This window comes from Sapajus apella, unplaced genomic scaffold (assembly GCF_009761245.1).
Source record: "Sapajus apella isolate SASKATOON/1434 unplaced genomic scaffold, GSC_monkey_1.0 scaffold2, whole genome shotgun sequence".
NCBI lineage: Eukaryota > Metazoa > Chordata > Mammalia > Primates > Cebidae > Sapajus > Sapajus apella.
Window position 1 is genome coordinate 11,787,977 of NW_022436942.1, and position 21,940 is coordinate 11,809,916.

Consider the following 21,940-nt stretch of genomic DNA (forward strand, 5'->3'; position numbering starts at 1 on the left):
ATGGATTTATTTGAAATAAGCTTACATCTTCAAATATTTGATTTCCCTTTAAAACTGATTATTAGCACAAACTCTTAAGTCATGGGACAATTACTGGCCTTCCCTGTTTTTCTCAGCTAGACATATGAATGTCTGTCTTTCTGAACTGTACATTTTATCTTCTTTTTGGATTTCAAATCCAAAAGTATATTAATATGTGCATTTAGCTGTGTGATCCTCAGCAAGTAACTTAATTTCCTTCTTCTTTTGTTTCCTCATCTATAAACTGGGGATAAGAAGTTACCTGTCTTGGGGTTGTTATGAGGATTCACTGAGAGATGATCTGTAAATCGCTTAGAAGGGTGCCTGGCCCAGAGTATGTACCATGTAACTAATGACAGTAATAGGATACACAAAGGGTATTAGGAGGTGAATCTTTTAAAATTTGGCAACAAACAATACAATTTTGGAGAAGAGAATCTTTATGCTTTGATTTTTGAAAACTTGGAGACAGATCTAATGTTAAATGACTGAAGATGTTTTACTTCAAAGACAGAATCATTATAGTTTAGAATTTGAAAGTTTAGAGATAATCCAAACTGTTTTTCTTATAGATAAAAGTGTTGGAGACCAAATGGTCTAAGTGACCTTTCCACAGTGTTTTGCCATCTGGCCCTGACCGCATGTCCAGCCTCATGTCATCATCTCTCCCCTGCCCCAGGCCCCCAATATTTTCCCTTCCACACACCAAGTCCCAGACTTATTAACATTTCCCAGAATGCACTTTCACAACTCTGGTGCCCCTGCCTGTAATAACTTTTCTCCCTGTGCCTTCCTCCCATCTCAGCTGGTTAAACAGCTTCACGAACATCCTTTGAGCTCCAGTTCCACTGTTATGTGTCTCCTTGGTGAAGCCTTCCTCTACTTCCCCAGCCCAAAGTAGCTGCCTGGTATGTGCCAGGAGCTGTTCTGTGTTCTTAGAGCTTATGGCAATGTAATTGTTACTTCTTTATGAAATTTTTCATCTCAACATTTTGTTTTAAACCTGCAGGTGCTCTCTGTGTAACAGAAGCCTATTTGTGATCTTTATGTCACTCATTTCAATAGACCATTACTATATTTAGTAGGTTGGAAAATAAAGTTTCCCAAATTCATTGCCACTGATACAGCTCAAGCTCATCATAAGTTAGAACTCATCTTTGTTAAAAATGTGAATGATTCATTACACACTGATTACATATTTTTTTCTTTTAAGTAATTACTCAAATTTAGGCAGAAGTCAAGTTTTGAGCTATCTCTTCATATTCATCCAGTTTCTTCTTTGCCTTCTCTGGCTGTGTCTTTTAAGACACAGAAGAACAGAGTTGGAAGAGATTCCAGAGCTCATCCAACTCAGACAGCTCAATCTTTCTCCAAATTATCAATGAACTGTGATCCCTTTGCATCTGGTTGAACATGCCCACTGCCAGGGAGCCCATTAAGGTGGAGTTTAAAAAATATTTTTGGGCTGGGTGCAGTGGCTCATGCCTGTAATCCTAACACTGTGGGAGACCAAGGTGGGTGGATAACCTAAGGTCAGGAGTTTAAGACCAGCCTGGCCAATATGGTGAAATCTCATCTCTTCTAAAAATACAAAAATTAGCTGGGTGTGGTGGTGAGCACCTGCAATCCCAGCTACTGGGGAGGCTGAGGCAGGAGAATCACTTGAACCTGGGAGGCAGAGGTTGCAGTGAGTCGAGGCACACAACTGCACTCCAGCCTGGGTGACAAGAGTGAAACTGTCTCAAGAAAAACAACAACAACAACAACAGCAAAATATATATATAGATACAGACTGATCTATATAGATATATCTATCTATATATTTTTTATGTATCAATCAATATATATATAGATCTCCATCTCAAGAAAAATATATATGCATCGAGATATATATATATATAAATATATAGCGATCTATATATAGAGAGATATAGATCAATATATTTTTTTCTTGAGACGGAGATCCATGTAGATAGATAGATAGATAGATAGATAGATAGATAGATAGATAGATAGATCGATATAGACTCTTAATCATAGAAAGTTGTTCTTTATAATGAGTCCAAATCTGTCCTCCCAGTATAACTTGAATGTCCCTGAACTCTACCAGTCTATGGGCTTACATTTGGAGACTCCTACCTTGCATTTATACTCTGAAGTGCTGACCTGTCCCCTCTATTGCTCATGTAGGGATTCTGCTTCATTTACTCATACTTTTCCCTTTGCAAAGACCAGCTGATTCTGTGAGTCCTTAGAAAAGTTCCACCCATGCCATCCTGAATGGAGATACGTTGACCCGTGGTGCTACTAGTGAGAAGGCTGTTTCTCAGACCTGAGTGCAATCTGTCCATGCTTCTTAAGCTGTAAACACTCAAGGGTCAAGCTGACCTGTATTCTCTACAGACCTTATGACCTCAGAGCAGCTTGGGTAGAAACAGAGAAGAGTCTACCCCTTTCCTTGTTTGGCATTGAACTTTGTCATTTGGTACCTAAAGCAGTGCAATGGTTTAGATGTAGTTTGTCCCTGCCAAAACTCATCTTGAAGTTTAATTGCCAGTGTGGTAGTGTTGGGAGGTGGGGCCCAGTGGGAGGTGTTTGGGTCATGGGGGCAGATCCCTTGTGAATCAATTGGTACCACCCTCACAGTAGTGAGTGAGTGCTTGCTCTCATGAGACGAGATAAGTTTCCATGAAAGTGGGTTCCTAGAAAGTGGGCCAGCCTCAGTGGATTAGTTTCCATGAAAGTGGGTTCTTAGAAACTGGGTCAAGCCTTATCAGCTACACCCTGGTGTACTAGTTCAAGACCCCACAAAATCCCTAATTTCCCTTACTCTGCACACACTCGCTTGCCTTTCTGCTTCTCCTCCATGATGTGACATAGCACAATGCCCTCACCAGAACCCAAGCAGTTGCTACTACCATGCGCTTGGACTTTCCAGCTACCAGAATCATGAGCTAAATAAACTCTTTAAAAATTACTCGGCCTATTCTGTTATAGCAACACAAAACAGACTAAAACAGACAGCATGGCTTAATACCCTGATCCTAACAAAATACTCCAGTGTTAAGTTCCTTTAGCCCATGTTCCCCTAGAAATCAGGCCTGGTCCTTAGAGCCAGGCCTTAGAATCTTTCAGTACAAATTTGTACCTCTACCTTTTCCTGCTCCCTTATTTCCTAGGCAACTGAATAAACAAACTCCCCATTAGTGGATCCCTGGCATCTCATGCATGCCAGTGGGTGCCACAGACCACTGGAGACACAGCTGATCCCAAAATACCAATTGGAGCTCCACTCCTATTATCAGTGTGCCTGGTCACATCAGTAATTCCTGATCTTGGTCCTCTCCTTATCCTCTGGAACCACTGGGAGTATATTTTAACCCCTTTCTTATTTGAAATCAGCCCATAGGCATTTGAGATCAGTTCCCATCTCCTTCAAATCATCCTTTCTCTATAATAAACACCCCTAATTTCTTCAGCTACTTAACATATTCAGCTTTGCATTTTTTAAGCCCTGACTCCTAAATACTTATCAAAAGTATAAAATTGTCACAGATGGACTCTACCGGTCTTTTACTCTTTATACTCTGATGAAAAAAGAGTTGATTGCTAGAATTAGAAATTAACTTACAGAATGTTAAAATCATATTTTGCTTTGTAAACCTTGCATTATGAACTAAAGAAGAAGAAGGGGTGGATGGAAGGAGGAGGAGTAGAAGAAGAAAATAGAGGAAAATCGCTAATGCTTATTAAATATTGCTCATTTGCCAGTCATGGCGCTTAATACTTTTCATCATTGTCTAATTTAATTCTTACAACCCTATGAGATAAGCATTACTGATATTTTCATTTTACAAAAATGGCCACTGGATCACAAAAAGGTTAAATAACTTGCCTGAGGTCACACAGCTCATAGGTAGTAGAGCCAAGATGTACACTCAGGTAGTCTGACTGCAGAATCCATGATGAATTACAATTTGACTTCTTTGAAATCAGGATCTTTCCGAATCTTCATCTGTATTATTTAGACATTCTGTTGCATGCACATGAAGGGTATCCTTCTGTGTGCTGTCGAGGTTGAGTTTAAATAAAGACCCTGACTAAGAAGAATTCATCCTTTTGGAGGAAGTTAAAATAGTGTAGCTTCAGTAAATATTGGGTGCACTTGCTTGAATTGTCTTTTTAATATGTCAAAATGCTTGAATTTTATATGATTTAACCTAATAATAAGAACTGGCATAAATTGGGCATTTACTGTCTGCCAGCTGCTCTTCTAAGGTAATTTACATGGATTATCTAATTTAATACTTTAACCAATTATATGTGCTGAAAGCACTGATTTTTTTGGTGGTGGAATGGAGTCTTACTGTGTCACCCAGTCTGGATTACGGTGGCATGAACATGGCTCACTGCTATGGCCTGGACTCAAGTGTTCTTCCCACATCAGCCTCCCAGGTAGCTAGGACTACAGGTATGCACCACCATGCCTGATTTTTAAAACATTTTGTAGATACAGGGTGTCACCAAGTCATTCAGACTTGAAGTCACTACACTAAACGTATGAGAAGTTGGAGGCACAGGGAAATTAAGTAACTTGCCCAAGGTCACACCTGCAAAGCCTGGATCTGAACCCTAGCAGTCAAATACCAAGGTACATGTACGTATGTGCATATTATTTTACCTCTATATTATACAAGTGTAGGCCTACCTGTCCAATCAAATCAATCTTTTAAAAAGGTAGTTTCATGTGTATAGTACTACCTTACAAGGCATCTATCAAATCATCATATTCAAGGTTTAGTTCAAAAGCCAAATAGAACAAAATCCACTTGGCTCCAGACTGGCTGAATAGTTTTGATTCCCAAAGTTTGAACATTTATCTGGTTTCTCAGTTACCTACAGGCTTGAGTTTAGAGTTTATTGCATGTCCTAGATAGTCTAGAGTTTGAGGAAGTGTTCACTCATAAACTAAGAGACAAAGTATCAATGGGTACAGCTCTCCTGAATTAAAGTAAGACGTTGTTCTATTATTCTGCTAACAGTAATGATGCTGTTCATGCACTTAATCATTTAAAACATGTTTTCATTTATTTTATCTCATTAAATTCATTCAGTTCTCTCAAAAACTGAGGAAAAATCATGCATTAGTGAAGTTTTAGATAACTAAATACATATAAGGAGTAACTGATAATTTACAGTAAGTGGCCTTTAGCCAAAAGTAAAATAATCCAAACCTGATCTTTAATAGTTGTGCATTTTTCAATAATGCATAAAGGATTTGTGTGTTTTTGATTTATAGAAATGCTTTTTCCTTTCAATAAAAATATATAAGGGCCCAGTCAATAAATACTATTTGAATAAGGAAACATTTTGAGTGGAAAATATAAGTGGATTTCCATTTCATTACGTAGTGACCATAGAAATACTTACCCATCATCTATTTTTGTGCTCAATATTTTAGATATTTTTTGCCATCCATTCTTTCAGAAACTCTGCATATCCAAGGATTTTCTAGAATGGTATTTACTTGGTTGTAGAAAGCTGTCCACCCAATATAAAATACTGCAAGCTAAGAGATGTGATTGATACCCTTTTGGGTGGGACAGAGGGCCAGGACTAGGGCACAGCAAGAAAGATATTCAGGATGCTTATATCAGCCTAGGAATAAGTGCCTCTGTAAATTCACACCCTGAGGACCTTACCTGCCTAGTCCAAGGCCCTGAACTGAACATACTGGCAAAACATCGTGTGTGATGTTAATTTTATATGTCAACTTGACTGGGCCATGGGGTGCCCAGACATTTGGTCACATATATTATTCCGGGTGTGTCTTTGAGGGTGTTTCGGTTTCTGGATGAGGTTAACATTTGAAATCATAGACTGAATAAAGTAGATTGCCCTCCACCCAATGTAGGTGGGCCTCCAACCGTCAGTTGAAGGCCTGAATAGAACAAGGCTGCCCCTCCTGTGGGGAAAGAGAACTCCTCCTGTTTGACTGCCCTCCGGTTGCAACACTGGTTTCTTAGGCGTCTCAAGGGTCATCAGACTGGAACTACACCATGGGCTTTTCTGGGACTCCAGCTTGCCAACTGCAGATCATGAGACTTGTCAACCTCCATAATCATGTGAGCCAATTTCCGTATAAGAAATCTCGGTATATATCTCCTATTGGTTCTGTTTTTCTGGAGAACCCTGACCATTATACCATGTATTCTGTCTTAACTTTCCACCAGTGAGAGAAGTTACTACCAAAGAGAAGCAAAAGGCAGCACAGGTTAGATCTTGATCAACTAAACTCTTGAGGGCCTCAGTTTCTTCAAGTAGTAAAAGGAAATAATTAACTTAGTTTTTATAATGGCAGCAAAATGCAGTTGCATAGTGTGCACAAAATTCTTGACACATAGTAGACACTGAAAAAGTGGGGTCTCTTCTTCCCTTTGTATTAATAAGCTGTTAGTGCTAGGTGAGAGTCATGAGGCCAAAGAAAGCTGGTCTGCCTGATCTTAAGCTGGGGGATGTGCTGGCAACATGCCCAAATGCCATTATAAGTGAATGGTATCCCACTCTCTGAACTCAGAATATCACACTGAGCTGACCTTAGGAGACCTGGCTCCCAACCTGGCTTCCACACCACCTATCTGAGCCCTCAGACAAGTATTTCACTTTTGTTCTCATTGGTAAATTACAGGTTTTTTTTTTTTTCTTTTCAGCTCTAAAATGTCTGTGATTTATGATTGGTCATTATCATTTCTACACTGTTCTTAGTTTTGCATTTGAATTTAAATCACAGTAGGAAAAATAGCGTGGACAATACAATTACTTGTAACAAAAATAAAGCAAGTTTTGAGCAAAATTAGCTTTTCAAAATACTGTTTGCCACATAAATGTTAATAAAATCTACTAAAATCCATTTTCTGTTTTTCTGGAGAACCGTGACTGGTATAGCATCTATTCTGTCTTTACTGCCCGCCAGTGAGAGAAGTTACTATCAAAGAGAAGCAAAGGCAGCACAGGTTAAATCTTGATCAACTAAACTCTTGAGTTTTTGTCTGGTTTCTCTGTTTGCTTGATTTCAGTATCTTCAGTTTGACTAATAATCTGACTTTAGGAGTTATACTCTAAGGCTGGTAGACAGGACAGCTATATTACTAATATTTATCCTGTAAGTCCTCCTCAAATGGTAGCTTCTTTCTAGATATTCATGACATTTATTCCTGGCTTGGCTCTTTACAAAGAACTGAGAAATTGGCTCTGAGATTTTTGTCTCTGTGTTACAAACTGAGGTTTTTACATTGCTAGTTGTCTTTGTAGTAATTATAACTTGCAAAACCCATTACTCACCAAGAACATAAACTGGACTTCATTAAAGTTTGCAGGACTTAATTTTCTGGATATAACCATTTATTTTTGTGAATCCTGACTGAGTTTTAAGTTCATTACATTTTTCCATAATAAATTAGTACATCCTTAAAATTGTTTGGAAAATACCCAAAAGGAGAAAGAAGAATGGGAAAAGGGCATTCACATATAGTTAACTTACCTAAGAAAATTTGTGTCCTTTTTTGTTTGTTTTTCGCTTAAGGGCAGTAGGGTACTTTCCTGTGTTATTACATACTCTGTAAGTATGGTTTTATTAAGTGGCTACACAATATTTTATGGTCTTTTATTACTTCTTTTTTGTATAGATGGGATCTCACTATGTTGCCCAGGCTAGTCTTGAACTCCTGGGCTCAAGTAATCCTTCCACCTCAGCCTCCCAAAGTGCTGGGAGTACAGGTGTGAGTCACCACACCTGACCCTATTCTGTGGTTTATTTAAACATTCTCCTATTTAAATTATATATATATATATATATATATATATATATATATGCAATCCATATTAGGATTACTGCCATAGGACTGAGTTCCAGAAGTGGACTTTTTAAGTCAAATTGCCAATCATTCTATGGGCTCTTGGCACATGCATTGGCTCGTAATGACTACTCCATACTTCTAGCAGAATTATATAAGAATCTCTTTTTTAGTATGCTTTCGTGGCTTTTTAAAAACCTTCTAAATGAAGCTTTCCAAGGAGTATTGATAATTGTTGATTTGTGCCTACGTTTTTGTTCAGTTAGGACAAGTTTTTCTCAGTGGGAATTTTATACTGTAGGGGGCAGTGGGAGATCAGTAAGTGGTAGGTGAGTGATCCTCCTCCCTTTTCATCAGAGCTGTTAAGATCTCTCAAGGTAAGAGGCTTTGCATGGGGATGACAATTAATTGTGAACACGGGACCCATCAGATAGACACTACATTATAAATTATACTTCTAGCCTGCAAATATAAAACTGGTAGGTAATTTCTAAAAAAATAAACCAAGTAATTCCTTTTGAACATGGTAAGGAAGCATATTTTCTACTACTTTTAATGAATGAACAAAATATTTTTATGAGTTTCTTTGTATGCTTCATATACATGTACCCATGAATTTATCCATAAATATTTTAAAATAACAGAGTTTAGAATATTTATTTTTGTATAAATACTTTAAAATTTTTAAAATACATTAATTTATTCTCCTAACACTCAGGGGTATTTTTTTTCAGTTTTCTTAAGGACAAAGTAGAGTGGGATTAGCAAGTAGATTGACTTCAAAACTTAAAGAGTTATTGTCATTACTGGCTGGAAAATTGCATTTTTTTTGTTTGTTTTTTGGTTTTTGGTTTTTTTCCCATTTATTTATTTTATTGCATTTTAGGTTTTGGGGTACATGTGAAGAACATGCAAGATTGTTGCATAGGTACACACGTGGCAGTGTGATTTGCTGCCTTCCTCCTCATCACCTACATCTGGCATCTCTCCCCTTGCTATCTCTTCCCAGCTCCCCACCCCCCACCGTCCCTCCCCTATTTCCCCTCAACTGACCCCACTGTGTAGTGCTCCCCTCCCTGTGTTCATGTGTTCTCATTGTTCAACACCCGCCTATGAGTGAGAACATGCGGTGTTTGATCTTCTGCTCTTGTGTCAGTTTGCTGAGAATGATGGTTTCCAGGTTCATCCATGTCCCTACAAAGGACACAAACTCATCATTTTTGATGGCTGCATAATATTCCATGGTGTATATATGCCACATTTTCCCTGTCCAGTCTATCATCGATGGGCATTTGGGTTGGTTCCAGGTCTTTGGAAAATAGCACTTTTTAAGAGAAAGAGTGCTATGTGTGCCACATTGTAAAAAAATGAGGAAACTGAGTTAACCAATACACTCTTACGGATGCTTACAAAACAAAAGGCAAATAAACTTGCTAATCAGAGCTCCCAGAGCTGTATATCCAAGTGGAAGAAGAGGAAAGAAGAGACATAGGAGAGTCTTTGGAGAAAGTACCCAGACAGCCAAAGAACTGGCTTCACTTGAACCAGGAGTCTTGATATGTGAGTAAATACTCTGCTTCAGGCTTTGCAGTGTATTTTAACTTCTGCTGAATTTGCTCTCCATGGAATAAAACAGTTCAAGGTGGCGAGTGTGGGAGAAGAGGAGCCTGGTAGGTAGACACAAATTATTGTTTATGGACTGCTGGCCTCTCTGCTGCAGAGCACCTTTTGTAGCCACTTCAAAGCGGGAGCATCACATAGCTTATTTGAGCGAAATCTGCTGCAGTGAACATGCAGCAAACAGGAGGGAAATGGGCAGGTCTGATCCAGGGAAATCATTCTCAACCATCCCATTGGCTTACCCTAAGTAATCTCATAAATTGGCTATCAAAAAATTTCTATACATTTTGATAACATCAGGAATTGATAAAGGCAAAGATATAACTCCAAAGAGATTTGTGCACCAAATTTCTAGCTTCGTATGTGTTTCTGAGAAGATTGCTTATTAGATCTTAGGTCACTAAGAGTACAGAACAATTATGCTGGGACTTTAAGACCTAAGACTATGTCAAGCTCATCAATTCTCTACCAAGTCTGTATGCAGAATGAGCTATATTCTCTTCCCAAATGTTCAGGACTGTACATTAAATCTTGGAAGAAATTGCTAAGGGCTTCTTTAGAATTCTAAACTCTTAGAAGGGAAGGAATCTTAAAGATTAGTTCAACCACCTTATTTTTCAGATGAGGAAACCAAGGACTGGAACTGATGACCAACTTCCCAGAGGGAGTTAACAACAGAGCTGGCCAAAGAGCACATGTTTTCTGACAACCAGGGCAGAGTTTTTCACTGTCCTTCAGTCTTAGGGTACAACATCACCATATCACAGTCCCATAAAATGTGGAAAGAAAAAGTTGCCTACAGTTTTTCTCTGGAATGGATTATGGGGAAGGCCATTGATCTGTTTTTGTGTTGTCCAGTACACACACACACACACACAATTTAATGTTCAATTTTGAGGCAGTAGCTGAGTGGGCTAGTTACAGGCACTATTTGGTGACTCAGTACTGGCCATGATCCATTTTGCCCAGCAAGTGCCCAGGACATGGTAGGTACTGAACAATAGCAAAACAGAAGTGGCTGGTGTTGGGACCATTTGAGATCATGAAAAGCGTGCTGAGCCAGTCCTGACAGGGTGGGCTTTGGAAATGTAACTTCACCTACCTGGTCCTTCACTTCCCCATATGATCTCTTAGAATTTTTCCAGCTCTAGACTGTTGTAAGTATTGTGATCTGCTATTTTCCCTTAGAAGGGCTTTGTGAAGACTGGCCTATTTACAAAGCTCTCCCAGATTCCTTATTATGGACATTCCAAGAGCATCAAAAGGAACTACAGATACAGATTTTTCAAACCGAGTTGAAAAGTGTTTAACAGTCAGATAATATATGTTTAAAAATAGTACTGTTTTTACATGACTTTGAAAAATTGGCCTGACCCTATGTTAACCTGTTTCTAAAAGTCTGTGTTCATAAATTGACTTCTTTTATCCTCAGCCTGTGGGGCAGGAAAGACATTATGCTAGCACAACATGTACTAACCCTGGTGTGCTATTGTCCTTCTCTTAATTTGTTTTATAGTTTTGGCTCATTCTTGGAGATGAGTTATTTTCACCAGAACCCCCCAGTTTTAGAATTACAACTCCTCCCCTCTTCTTCACTTCTTCCATTTAGTAAACATGTTTTTCCCCTATGATACTAGAACATTTAAAATTTTAATTTCCTCTAATCATATCACACGAAGTGGTATGATACAACCAAAGAAAATTAAGGGAAGACACCAAAGACAGAAATACATAAAGGCAATGCTAAGGTAATTATACAAATGGCAACAGAAAGAGTTCTATGGAAAGATTTACTCTCTGGGCAGTAGATAATTTAGGAATAAATGTTGAGGAAGGATTTGATTTTTTGAAACAAAGTGATTTTGGAGAGATCAGGAAGAGTAACATAGATAAAAGTAACATGATACGACTTGGAAGTGGGGAAAGGTAGGAGAAAAAATAGGCAATGTGAGCATCTTCATATTGTGTTTGTCAAAGTTAAGTTAGATATTCTAACAAGAATATCTGATAGATTCACTTCTGAGACTCATCTGAAGAAAATACCACCCAATGTGTCACCAGGCTGACATAGGTTTCTACTTTGAGTGTGGCTCTTAAATCTATTGTTTAGCCATCCCCTAGAATGGTAGAGGCTAGATTTCCCATTTTATAGCTATGCCATTTAGGAAGGAATCAATATCAATTTTGAAATGGAGGTAGATTATCTCTATTGTTTCCTGTCCTCTCTTTTGAGCAAAGACATGAATTTAGTATGGCATGGCTTGCATCTTGTGGCTCTATGTTGATGTCTACGTTGTTCATCTAGCTATTAATAGAGCCATGAAAACAAATATTGATACTGACTGATATATAGTTCTCAGAGACTTAAAAAAAAAAAGAGGCCCAGTTTTCAGAGCTCTTAGTTTCCATGCATCCACACAAATCATGAATCAGATTACATTAGCCTTGCTTATTTGGATACATTCAGTTTTTTCTATTGATCTGTTTCCTTTTTTACTTTAAGTTCTGGGTTACATGTGCAGAATGTACAGGTTTGTTATATAGGTATACAGGTGCCATGGTGGATTGCTGCACCTGTCAACCTGTCACCTAGGTTTGAAGTTCCACATGCATTAGGTATTTATCTTAATGGCATCTCTACCCTTGCCCCCAACTCCCTGACATGCCCTGGTGTGTGATGTTCCCTTCCCTGTGTCCATGTGTTCTCATTGTTCAACTCCCACTTATGAATGAGAACATGCGGTGTTTAGGTTTCTGTTCCTGTGTTAGCTTGCTAGGAATGATGGCTTCCAGCTTCATCCATGTCCTTGCAGAGGACATGATCTCATTTTTTAGGGCTGCATAGTATTCCATGATTCCATTTTCTTCATCCGGTCTATCATTGATGAGCATTTGGGTTGGTTCCAAGACTTTGCTATTATAAATAGTGTTGCAATAAACATACATGTGCATGTGTCTTTGTAGTAGAATGATTTATAATTTGGGGGCTATATATGCAGTAATGGGATTGCTGGGTCAAATGGTATTTCTGGTTCTAGATCCTTGAGGAATTGCTACCCTGTCTTCCACAATGGTTGAACTAATTTACACTCCCAACAACAGTGTAAAAGTGTTCCTGTTTCTCCACATTCTCTCCAGTATCTGTCGTTTCCAGACTTTTTAATGATCGCCATTCTAATTGGCGTGAGATAGTATCTCATTGTAGTTTTGATTTGCATTTCTCTAATGATCAGTGAGGATGAGCTTTTTTAAATATGTTTGTTGGCCGCATAAATGTCTTCTTTTGAAGTGTCTGTTCATATCCTTCACCTACTTTTTGATGGGGTTGTTTTTTTCTTGTAAATTTAAGTTCGTTTTAGATTCTGGATATTAGCCCTTTGTCAGATGGGTAGATTGCAAAAATTTTCTCCCTTTCTGTAGGTTGCCTGTTCATTCTGATGATAGATTCTTTTGCCGTGCAGAAGCCCTTTTGTTTATTTAGATCCCGTTTGTCAAATTTGGCTTTTGTTGAAATTGCTTTTGGTGTTTTCATTACGAAGTCTTTGCCCCATGCCTATGTCCTGAATGGTATTGCTTAGGTTTTCTTCTAGGGTTTTTATGGTTTGGGGTTTTACATTTAAGTCTTTAATCTATCTTGAATTAATTTTTGAAAAATATGAAACACTTCACAAATTTGCATGTCATCCTTGTGCAGGGGCCATGCTAATCTTCTCTGTATCATTTCAATTTTCGTTTATGTGTGGTTGAAGTGAGGACAATCTATTTCTTTCCTTTTCTTCTTTATGTAACTTATTTCCCTCTATTACAATTAGGACCCTAACAAGCTCACTGATATTTTCTTTAAAAATAGTCAAACTGAAGATATTAAAAAGCCTGATCTCTCTCCCCTTTGGTGTTAGTGGTCTTTGATCATCCTTTTTTTGTGTGTAAGACATTTGAAATTACCTTTACAAAATAAATGGACCATTGAAAATAGACTGATAAATAGTTATCATCTCTGCCTCTAGGAATTATAATCAAATAGAGGAGATATGGGGCCAAATATCATATTTTGAATGCAAATGAGTTCAATGAATGCATTGTGAGTCAGTAATTCTAATTTGAAAGCTACTAACATATTTACAAGAGAAAAAGTTCCATAGTGGCAGTAGAGTCACAAGGATTGCTTGAGCAATGTTATTTTGAACTAGAAAATCTAGAGATGCACAAATTTGCTCAAAAGTAGCTTTGGTAACTTTCAAATATGTTCCAAAATAAAGAAAAATTTAAGCTGGGTACTAGTGGATCACACCTGTTATCCTAGTACTTTGGGAGGCCTGAGGCATGAGGATTGCTTGAGCCCAGGAGTTTGAGACCAGCCTGGGCAACATAGTAAGACCCTACCTCTACAAAAAAAATATACATATATACAAAAATGAGCCTGGTGTGGTGGCATGCACCTGCAGTCCCAGCTACCGCAGAGGTTGAGGTGGGAGGATGGCTTGAGTCCAGAAGATGGAGACTGCAGTGAGTCAGAATTGCACCACTGCACTTTATCCTGGGTGACAGAGAAACACCGTGTCTCAAAAAAAAAGAAAGAAGAAGGAGAAGAAGGAGAGGAGGAGGAAGAGGAGAAGAAGAAGAGGAAGAGGAAAAAGAAGAAGAAGAAGAGGAAGAGGAAAAAGAAGAAGAAGAAGAGGGAGGAGGAGGAGGTGGTGGTGGTGTTGGTGGTGAGGGGGAGGAAAATTCATGACAAGAAGTAATAAAATTGACTAAGGTAATGATGGAGTGGGGAGTGCGAGGGGAGTTACTGAAAAGGAAGAAACCAAGACACAAAAATAACTCCTTTGATGTGTACCCTCTTTATTTATTGCATTCGGCTTTATATACTCATCTCTCTTCAAAGATCTCATGTTTAGTCCAAAAAGATGGGACTAATCTTTCCTTGGATATCCTATTCTGTCATTAAGTGCTCATTCAATTCAGACTTCTTTGTTGTCCCCTCATATAGATAAGAAAATTCTGTTGGTTTGTTTTTTTTCCAAGCTTACTGCCCTTTCGCCCAAAGCGAAGGCAATCAAGCTATGCTAAACACCCACATTTCTAATTTGCTAATAATGCAATTTCATTTAATCAGAGAGAGAAAGCAAATATAAGCCCTAGATAATGTAGTTAACGACATAATGGCTTCCTACCCAGGTCCCAGACATTTGAGATCTTCACATGACAGCATGCCTTTGCTAAATGAATATATTTTTATTTATATTTTAACAATGATTTGTCCAAAAAGTCTTTTTTTTCCCCAGATATATTTTTCAAAGCACACAAGCCATGCAATTAGTTGAAAAGTTACTGTCTTCAATTAAATTGCTTTACACAAATGAGTGTATATTGGATCTGGGGGAAATATTTGTCCTTTTAGGCTTTCCAAAAATCCTGCCCTTTAGGTACTACACCCACGCTTAGGGGTCTGAAGAGTTCAAGGCTGACAGTAGCTCTGAAAAGTTTCATAGCCTTTTAAGAAAGTTCAGCAGCTATATTTGGGGAAGAGATATGTGTATTATGCAGGACTGTTCGCTAATGCAAAGATTGTAACATATGGAATTCATAAAAGCCCAATTACAGAACCGTCACTGTTTGCCACAGTTTTAACTTATGTAAGTTATTGATTATACTTTCATGAGATCATAATCAAAAGGTTATTCTTTGGTAATGGTGTGTTAGAAGAGCTTTATCCTGAACTTCAAAGCCATCCTCTGAGCCTCAAGAACAAAGGCTTAGAAGTTTGGACCAGGGCCAGAATCAGTCTGTATGAGTTAACGACGTTCCAGAGCATCTAGGAGCCGAGTCCACCTATCCACGTGCGGGAACTTTCTCTCATCACATCAGATCAACAGTCATCACTAAAAGATGACAGTTGATTCAACTTTAATGTGTCTCTGTGTGTGTGTGTGTGTGTGTGTGTGTACTTTTTTTGATGAATCAGCTTGACTATAGAGTCTGCTTTCATTTGTCATATAACCATTTATTTTGACTGTAAAATACTGTCATTCACTGTGCTTTCAGAAGAGAGTGATTATCATTAAGTAGAAATACATCTAGGAACAGGAATTGCAAGTACTCAAATATTTTCAGAAAATAATTCTTAGAAATTAAAAAGCTAATGTGTAACTTAATAAAAGTAAAAAGTAATGAAGGAGGGTTCAATTTTGTCCTAATATTCTGGCATGTTTTAAGCAGGCAAAACAAACAAACAAACAAACCACACTGTGAGTTTGGCTAACGTTACAAATGGCAAATCTGCTGCCCCTCTTTTACTCTTAAAATCCTTACATAAATTATTACACCATAGAAGCAAAATGCCATCAGGTGTAATCACACAGAACAATCTTGGAGCTTTCTCACAGCAGCTCCTGCAGCCTACCACTAGGCTGTTTTCTCTCTGAGTCATTGGATGATGGATGATCAGGCAGATCCTGGGATTTCTATAGTCAGCCTAAGATAATAAAATGTCCTCTGATTACTTTAGTGCTAAGATTATTCTCATGCCAGTAATTAAAGTCTCCTCTTCTGTGTTGTAGTTAAAATTCTGACCTTTATTTAAATTTAAGATTGTCCTCTCCCTTAACTGCAGCTTGGTTGGTTGCAACGTGGTTGACCCTTATCAGTAGGGTCTAGCTCCTCCAGGAGAGGGGTCATGGACAAGAGAGATGAGAGGTAAGAGGCAGATAGGAGCTGATGTCACCTACAGTGTTTCCTCTGGCCCCAGAGGATGTTAAAACTGATCTTGTTATTATGGGCACTTTCCTGGGTTCCTCCCCTGGAATCTCCACACAGCTTTGCCTGGGTTAAGGCATTGCTTCCCCTTGGGCTGCATGCTCATAACCATGGTGCCCATCCACTCTGGTACAGCCATACTGGCCTCTTCGCTGTTTTCATGAATGTGCCAGGTATGCTGCCACCTGAGGGACCTGGCACTAAGCATTCCCTCTGCTCTTCTTGTTTTCTCACTCTATTCCAATCTGTATTAAAATATCCCAGCCCAGCAGCCTTCCCGGTCTGTCCCTTCTGAAACAGCAATCCCCTACCATGCATATTCTTAATTCTCTGTCATCTTTCTCTGCTGAAGTCTTCCACACAGTGCCTGTCATTACTTGATAAATTATATGTCCATTTGAACATTTCTTTAAAAATTATGTGTCTCCTCTTCTTCATCACATCAGAAGTAGGCTCCCTGAGGGCCTAGAGTTTTTACCTCTTTTGCTGACTGCTACATCACTGGGGCCTAGAGCAGAGCCTGGCATATGGAAAGTGCTCAGTAAATATTTACTGGGCGAATGAATGAAAGAAGGCATGAACACATAAAAAGCAGCCAGATATAATGATTTACTCTTCTGTGTATATCTCAATTTGGAAAAGATTTTGTTCTTAATTAGAATTAATTTACATTTAAATCTTTGATCAGAGCTATTGGCTGAAATGGATTCCTAGGGTAAAAGGCAAGATCTATGAAAATCAAAATTGCTTTTGGAAATATAAGCACAGTAGACTTTAATCACAATATCATTTTACCTAGTCTGATTTCTTCTTATTCAAAATGTAATATAGGAAATTGTTTATATAGGATACAATATTGAATTTAATTTAAACAGGAGCAGATACTCTTAGTAAGTAAGTTCAGGCAAATATTATTATCAGAGATTCTCAAAGATAGGGACTAAGACTTCTTCTGTAGTTTTGCCTTGTATAATATTGAGAGATACATGGAGATGTCCCCGTATAATACTGGGAATAATACATATAATGTAGAATATATATATTATATATGGATTATATATAATATATATAATACTTGCCTTACATAATACTGGAAAACACATGGAGATTTCCTATGTATTTTTTTTTCATTCCTTCAAATTTTTATTAAAGAAGCTAGGTTTTTGCCCTGTAGAGTTTCCCATAGTCTGTATTTTATTGATTACATCTTTGTGGTGTAGTTTAACTTGTTCCTCTATCCTCTAAATTTCCTGCAAATTAATAGTTTGATAAGACATTTCTAATTTGTTTTAAAGTTAAAGAAATAAGATAATTCTAATTTTGCCTATATGTGCTAACTTGAACTAGAAAAGAAAGATTGTTTTGGACTATTTTCACAGTCCCTGCTTTCATTCTGAACCTTACTCCCTATACCCACAATGCCTTACAGAGACCCTCCCTTGATCACATCCCTCCAGCTCTCAGCATCCAGGGATCTCCAAATTGCTTTTTTCTATAGGTACTGCCACTGCCTAGGGACTCCTGCTACCACACCACATCAGTAAGGGACTTTATATTGATCCTGTGTATAGTAATGCATTTGTTGAAAGCTTACAATGTGCCAACATTTGCACCTACTTTACATGCATTATTTAATCCTCACAACAGCACTGCAAAGTAGACATTGGCTTCCTCGGATTCCTCAAGCTTGCCAGAGTCCTGCCAGAGCTTACACATCTGATCTTTCTTCTGCTTAAAAAGCTCCCCCTCCTTTATCTGTTTAACCTTTGTTCATTGAGCAGATCTCAATTCTGCCATCCTTTTTCAAGCAAGCTGTTCCTGACCCCCAAAATAAGCCAAAATACACATTCTCAAAGAACCATGTACATTTCTGAAGCCCTTTATGACAGTCTTAATTTTTTACTCACTTGAATGACCAGCTTTCTTCCAGCCTGCAGGCTCCATAAGGACAAATACTTGGTCTGTTTTTACTCAGCTTGGCATCTCAGGCACACACAATGCCTAACGCCTGGCACACTCCATACATATGTGTTGAATGAATGTGAGGCTAAGCCTGTACCCAAAGCCAGCTAGTAAATAGTAGAGTTAGAATTCAAGCCAAGCTGGTCTCACTGTAGCCCAGATTTCACCCACGTTCTCCCCAGCCTCGTGACCATTGTTATTTGGACTGCTGGCTCTCTCCCTTCAAGAGCCAGCTCTGGACCAGCATAGTCTCCCTTTTTGGCCCCCATTCCCATTTCCTGCTGACTGTTGACTGGGACCCAAATGTCTATCTCTCTTAGCCAAGACATTCAAGTATACTTGAGCTTCTGTTTCATTGAAATTCAGCAATTTCATGACTTGAATGGACATGGTAAAAAGTGACTTACCTATTTTTTTTAGACTATGACTAACTTAACCCAAAGATTGCATTCATTTTTTAGAAACATTTTTTGAGCCACAAAAAATAGATTAGTCACTGGAGATTCAAATAAGAAAAATAATCCCTTCCAATGAGGAGAGTTTAATTGGGGTAGAAGGTGGGGCAAGAGACAAGAAAATAGATTTTTGCTGTAAATACAATAGTAAAGATGAGGAAAGGGTGACAGGAAAGAAGCATCTGTTAACATGGGCAGTTTTACCAAAGAGAGGACATTTCAACCAAACTTAGAGAGATAAGTCAAAGTTTGCTTGGTGGACAAGGGCAGGGAGTGGACACTCCAGGCATAGAGTATGAAATAAGATTCATGGTAGAGGCTGGTGGCTCAGTTAACTTGAAGCTTGCTATAGCCAGATCAAAGACCTGTGAGGCAGGATATGGGAGAAGAGGCTGGTGGGCAGAGCTAGATTTAAAGTTTTGCCTAAAGTCTTTATTGTAATAAGAAACCATTAAGGGTGTTAAGTGGGAGCAGTGATCTATTCCAGTTGGCATTTAAGAAGAAAAATTGGATGATGGTGTAGATTGAGAGTGCTGAAGGAATAAATCTGAAGGATGTGACTTACTGGGGAGGTAGGTTAGCTCACAGGAGCATGAAGGAGAAATATCTGAATTCTGGTAGTAACATGGGAAGGAAAAGAAGGGAATAAAGCTGAGAAATCAATGAGAAGTTGTGGAGGTAGTTGGTGAGAAGGAAGTTAGGAGTCTAGAAAAACCACCAAGTTTATGTCTTGGGTAATAGGTATATTATGCTTTCTTAAGGAATACAAGTGTACAGCTTCACTGGGAAGATAATGAGTTTGTCCATTATCTTTCCAATGTTAAGTCCAAAGGGAAATGTCTGGTACACAGTTGTTAGTAGGAAGGTGAATACTGCAGATAAAAAACTTGGAGGTTAATGAAATGTAGGGGTAATTTGAAGTCATAGAAGTAGATAAGATGCCCTCAAGAAGAGAACATAAGCTAGAAGAGCAGAATACTAGCAGACTAGTGGCATAAGCCAGAAAATCAACACTTAAGACAATGGTTCTTAACTTTTTTTGAGTCATAGATTCTTTTGAGAATGTGAAGAAAGCTAGGGCCTGCTCTCCCCAGAAAAATATTCATATGCATATGAACATCAAAGCTATGAATTCTCTAAGAATGCATAGACCCACATGCAGAACTCTTTTTTTTTTTTTGAGTTGCAATTATAGAGAGAAGAGCATGTAAAGTTGACTAGAGAAAGTGATTAGAGAAGGAGAAGGTAAACTCAGAGAGAGTTGCTATGAATACATCAAAAAAGAAGAGAAGGAAAAGCTAATTGTCTTAAAAAATTTCAGAGAAGACAGGAGAGATAAAGATGGGAAAGGGCTCATTGGAATTAGCACCTTGGAGGTTATCAGTAATCTTTTATGAGAAATTTTAATAGTGACTGGGGCAAAACCATACTGTAGTAAAGACTGATGGGCAAGAAAATTGAGGCCATGGTTATAGACTCTTTTAAAAGCATGATAATGATGGCGGAGACAGCCTTTTATCTTTTCATCACATTAGTATACCTACATGAGTAAAGATGGCACAAATGATGGAGCCAGTCTCAGAGGATATGGAAAGGAAGCAGGATTGGATGTGCATAGACCATTAGATAGGGGGAATATTGAGAGGATTCATATGTAATAATCTCTGTTTTCTTTATGAATAGGATATTGACATCAGTGGAGAGAAGACAGCAGGAATGGGACAGCATACCTGGGGGGAAACTATGCAATTGTCGTGTGTACAAAAAGGGAGAGACTAATGATGTTTACAAGAATTTCTTGAGGATTGGGAGGACAATTGAAGTTGGCCACATAGATTTAGTTAGACCTCGGATTATGGATTGTCATCATTAGTGCTCCTCAGGAAATTTTCAGTTCTGCCTTACTTTCTCTTTTTCTTAAACGGAATGAATAATGCATGTATGAGTACAATTTTTAAATATAAAATGACTAGAAGATCTTAGAAGAAGATTAAAAGAGCCAAGTATGGTATATCTTCTAGGCAATGACTTTTTCTAAAGTGTAAAATAAAATTAATCGAGTGCATGACTATTCTTAAATTCTTCTTTGGCAAGGTTAGTCCCCTAAATTTTGGACTTTGTAAATCTGTAACCAAGAGGTTTTAGACTTTTTTTTTTCTGTTTGATTCTGAGGTAGGAAAGAATAAACTGGTCATTAGAAGAAATACTATTAGAAGATAGTATTCTGAAATATGCAATTGCAATTACTTGAACAAAAATGTTAAATTAAGGTACATCTCATAACCTTTACAAAAGTGTCTAATGCATTTTTTCAAAACATTAAGCTAAAGGGGAAAGTCTGGGTTTTTTTCTTCTTTTAATCAAAGAATAAGTTAATACTGTCCATGTGGATTCAGTGAAAAAATACTAAAGATTTTAGAAAACTACCTCAAGCTACCTAAGAAAAATATGACCTAATTTTAAATATTTTGAAAGTCATCACTGAGTACATCTCCTGACATTTCTAAGTTTAAAATTTTGACATTTACTTTTTATCAATAGAATGAAGTAACTGTATGCCCCTGAAGGTAACTATGCATTTTAAAGAACTGTGAAAGAAATGGAACATTAATTTTGCCCCTTTGAGCTACTTATATGTGCTACTCAAGTTTTTATGTATACTTTGTAAATATCATTCTGTCCTAAAAATGTTAATTTGCTGAAATATACCGCCATGTGAAATACATGAAGGAGAGAACAAAGAAATGAGATACTGATGAAGAACAAATGTACTGCATGAGGTGTAAGGGTAATTGCTCAGGTTTTGTTTTGGTTTGGTTTGGTTTGGTTTTTTTCCCCCTAGATGGAGTCTCGCTCTGTCATCCACACTGGAGTGCAGTGGTGCCATCTTGGCTCACTGCAACCTCCGCCTCCTGGGTTTAAGCAATTCTCCTGCCTCAGCCTTTGGAGTAGCTGGGATTACAGGCATGTACCACTCACTCAGCTGGGGTTTTTTTTGTTTGTTTTTTTGTTTGTTTGTTTGTTTTTGTATTTTTAGTAGAGATGAGGTTTCACTATGTTGGTCAGCCTGGTCTCGAATTCCTGACCTCGTGATCCACCCGCCTTGGCTTCCCAAAGTGCCGGGATTACAGGTGTGAGCCATCACGCCCTGCCAATTGTTCAAGTTTTAAAAAATTCTTATTAAAGAAATAGTTCTTAGAACAGTTCTCTTTTCCCTCCATACAGATGAATACTCAATGACTGCTTCTGAAGCTTTAAGAAATATTCAAATGT

General features: G+C 38.1%; 1 protein-coding gene and 1 non-coding gene across 3 annotated transcripts in view; one reads left to right on the forward strand and one right to left on the reverse strand.

The window, feature by feature from the left end:
* The window catches only part of WIF1 (WNT inhibitory factor 1), a 66,884-nt gene that overhangs the window by 9,692 nt on the left and 35,252 nt on the right, over positions 1–21,940 (forward strand). The window lies entirely within an intron of this gene.
* On the reverse strand, positions 13,144–13,252 carry LOC116527703. Its single transcript, XR_004258679.1, has one exon. It is a non-coding gene; the product is annotated as a U6 spliceosomal RNA (small nuclear RNA).